Here is a 4,206-nt window from a genome sequence, read left to right on the forward strand (position 1 = left end):
AATTGGGTGGGGGGCCGGCCCCCCTTCCTTCCCTCTCTCTCCCCCTTCCTTCTCTCCTACTCCAACTAGGGAAAGGGGGGAATCCTACTCCCGGTGGGAGTAGGACTCCCCCTAGGGCGCGCCATAGAGAGGGCCGGCCCTCCCCTCCTCCACTCCTTTATATACTGGAGAGGGGGCACCCCATAGACACAAGTTGATCTCTTAGCCGTGTGCGGTGCCCACATCCATAGATTTCCACCTCGGTCATATCGTTGTAGTGCTTAGGTGAAGCCCTGCATTGGTAACTTCATCATCACCGTCATCACGCCATCGTGCTGACGAAGCTCTTCCCTGACACTCAGCTGGATCTAGAGTTCGTGGGACGTCACCGAGCTGAACGTGTGCAGATCGCGCAGGTGTCGTACCTTTGGTGCTAGGATCGGTTGGATCGTGAAGACGTACGACTACATCAACCGCGTTGTCATAACGCTCCTGCTTACGGTCTACGAGGGTACGTAGACAACACTCTCCCCTCTCATTGCTACGCATCTCCTAGATGGATCTTGCGTGTGCCTAGGATTTTTTTTCAAATTACTGCGTTCCCCAACACTATGTACCCTCGTAGACCGAAAGCAGAAGTGTTAAGTAACACGGTTGATGTGGTCGAACGTCTTCCCGATCCAACCGATCAAGTACCAAATGCACGGCACCTCCGCGATCTGCACACGTTCAGCTCGGTGACGTCCGTCATACTCTTGATCCAGCTGAGGCCGAGGGTGATTTGCGTCAACACGACGGCGTTTGTAAAGATCAAGTTGTGTATCTATGGCTAAAGATCAAGTTGTGTATCTATGGGGTGCCCCCTTCCCCGTATATAAAGGAGGGGTGGAGGAGGAGGGCCGACCTCAAAGGGCGCGCCCAAGGGGGGGATTCCTACTCCTAGTAGGAGTAGGTTTCCTCCTTTCCTAGTCCAACTAGGAGAAGAAGGAAGGAGAGGAAGAAGAGAAGGAAAGGGGGGCCGCCCCCCTTAACCCTAGTCCAATTCGGTTTGGTCTAGGGGGGGCGCCACCTCTTAGCATGCCTCCTCTCTTCCACCACTAGGCCGATAAGGCCCAATAACTTCCCGGAGGGGTTCTGGTAACCCCTGGTACTCCAAAACTTATCTGAATGTAACCTTCCAATATATGAATCTTTATGTCTCGACCATTTTGAGACTCCTCGTCATGTCCGTGATCTCATCCAGGACTCCAAACAACCTTCGGTACATCAAATCACATAACTGATAATACATCTCGTCATTGACGTTAAGCGTGCAGACCCTACGGGTTTGAGAACTATGTAGACATGACCGAGACACATCTCCGGTCACCAATAGCGGAACCTGGATGCACATATTGGTTCCTACATATTCTATGAAGATCTTTATTGGTCAAACTGCATAACAACATACGTTGTTCCCTTTGTCATCGGTATGTTACTTGCCCGAGATTCGATTGTTGGTATCATCATACCTAGTTTAATCTCGTCACCGGCAAGTCTCTTTACTCGTTATGTAATGCATCATCCTGTGGCTAACTCATTAGTCACATTGCTTGCAAGGCTCATAGTGATGTGCATTACTGAGAGGGCCCAAAGATACCTCTCTGATACACGGAGTGACAAATCCTAATCTCGATCTATGCCAACTCAACAAACACCATCGGATACACCTGTAGAGCATCTTTATAATCACCCAGTTACGTTGTGACGTTTGATAGCACACAAGGTGTTCCTCCGGTATTCGGGAGTTGCATAATCTCATAGTCTGAGGAACATGTATAAGTCATGAAGAAAGCAATAGCAATAAACTAAACGATCATAGTGCTAAGCTAACGGGTGGGTCTTGTCCATCACATCATTCTCTAATGATGTGATCCCGTTCATCAAATAACAACACATGTCTATGGCAAGGAAACTTAACCATCTTTGATTAACGAGCTAGTGAAGTAGAGGCATACTAGGGACACTTTGTTTGTCTATGTATTCACACATGTACTAAGTTTCCGGTTAATACAATTCTAGCATGAATAATAAACATTTATCATGATATAAGGAAATATAAATAACAACTTTATTATTGCCTCTAGGGCATATTTCCTTCAGTCTCCCACTTGCACTGGAGTCAATAATCTAGTTCACATCGTCATGTGATTTCACACCAATAGTTCACATCCTTATGTGATTAGTTCACATCTTCCTGTGACTAACACCCAAAGGGTTCACTAGAGTCAATAATCTAGTTCACATCGCTATGTGATTAACACCCAAAGAGTGATCATGTTTTTCTTGTGAGAGAATGTTAGTCTACGGGTCTGCAACATTCAGATCCGTATGTATTTTGCAAATTTCTATGTCTGCAATACTCTGCACAGAGCTACTCTAGTTAATTGCTCCCACTTTCAATATGTATTTAGATGGAGACTTAGAGTCATCTAGATCGGTGTGAAAAGCTTGCATCAACGTAACTCTTTATGACGAACTCTTTTAGCACCTCCATAACTGAGAAATAATTCCTTAGTCTTCTAAGGATAATTTTGACAACTGTCTAGTGATCTACTCCTAGATCATCGATATGTCTCCAACGTATCCATAATTTTTGATTGCTCCATGCTATATTATCTACTGTTTTGGGCAATATTGGGCTTTATTTTCCACTTTTATATTATTTTTGGGTCTAACCTATTAACCGGAGGCCCAACCCAGATTTGCTGTTTTATGCCTATTTCAGTGTTTTGAAGAAAAAGAATATCAGACGGAGTCGAAACGGAATGAAATCAACTGGAGAAGTTATTTTTGGATGGAAACACACCTGATGGACTTGGACCCCACGTCAGAAGATACGGGAGCTGCCCACGAGGGTGGGGGGCGCGCCCCTGCCTCGTGGGGCCCCCGTGGCTCCCCTGACGTACCTCCTGCACCCATATATACCCACGTGACCTAAAACTTCCAGAACGCAACATAGATCGGGAGTTCTGCCGCCAGAAGCCTCCGTAGCCACCAAAAGTCAATCGGGACCCTGTTTCAGCACCCTGCCGGAGGGGGGAACCCTCACCGACGGCCATCTTCATCATCCCGGTGCTCTCCATGACGAGGAGGGAGTAGTTCTCTCTCAGGGCTGAGGGTATGTACCAGTAGCTATGTGTTTGATCTCTCTCTCTCTCTCTCTCGTGTTCTTGAGATGATACGATCTTGATGTATCGCAAACTTTGCTATTATAGTTGGATCTTATGTTTCTCCTCCCCCTCTTCTCTCTTGTAATGAATTGAGTTTCCCCTTTGGAGTAATCTTATCGGATTGAGTCTTTAAAGACTTGAGAACACTTGATGTATGTCTTGCCGTGGATATCTGTGGTGACAATGGGATACCACGTGCCACTTGATGTATGTTAAGGTGATCAACTAGCGGGTTTCGTGACATTGGGAACCTATGCATAGGGGTTGGCACACGTTTTCGTCGTGATTCTCCGGTAGAAACTTTGGGGCACTCTTTGAGGTTCTATGTGTTGGTTGAATAGATGAATCTGAGATTGTGTGACGCATATCGTATAATCATACCCACGGATACTTGAGGTGACATTGGAGTATCTAGGTGACATTAGGGTTTTGGTTGATTTGTGTCTTAAGGTGTTATTCTAGTACGAACTCTAGGGTTGTTTGTGACACTTATAGGAATAGCCCAACGGATTGATTGGGAAGAATAACTTTGAGGTGGTTTCGTACCCTACCATAATCTATTCGTTCGTTCTCCGCTATTAGTGACTTTGGAGTGACTCTTTGTTGCATGTTGAGGGATAGTTATGTGATCCAATTATGTTAGTATTGTTGAGGGAACTTACACTAGCAAAAGTATGAACCCTAGGCCTTATTTCTACACATTGCAATACCGTTTACGCTCACTTTTATCACTTGTTACCTTGCTGTTTTTATATTTTCAGATTACAAAAACTATTATCTACTATCCATATACCACTTGTATCACCATCTCTTCGCCGAACTAGTGCACCTATACAATTTACCATTATATTGGGTGTGTTGGGGACACAAGAGACTCTTTGTTATCTGGTTGCAGGGTTGCTTGAGAGAGACCATCTTCATCCTACGGCTCCTACGGATTGATAAACCTTAGGTCACCCACTTGAGGGAAATTTGCTACTGTCCTACAAACCTCTGCACTTGGAGGCCCAACAAC

Source organism: Triticum dicoccoides, chromosome 6A (assembly GCF_002162155.2).
Source record: "Triticum dicoccoides isolate Atlit2015 ecotype Zavitan chromosome 6A, WEW_v2.0, whole genome shotgun sequence".
NCBI classification, from domain to species: Eukaryota; Viridiplantae; Streptophyta; class Magnoliopsida; order Poales; family Poaceae; genus Triticum; species Triticum dicoccoides.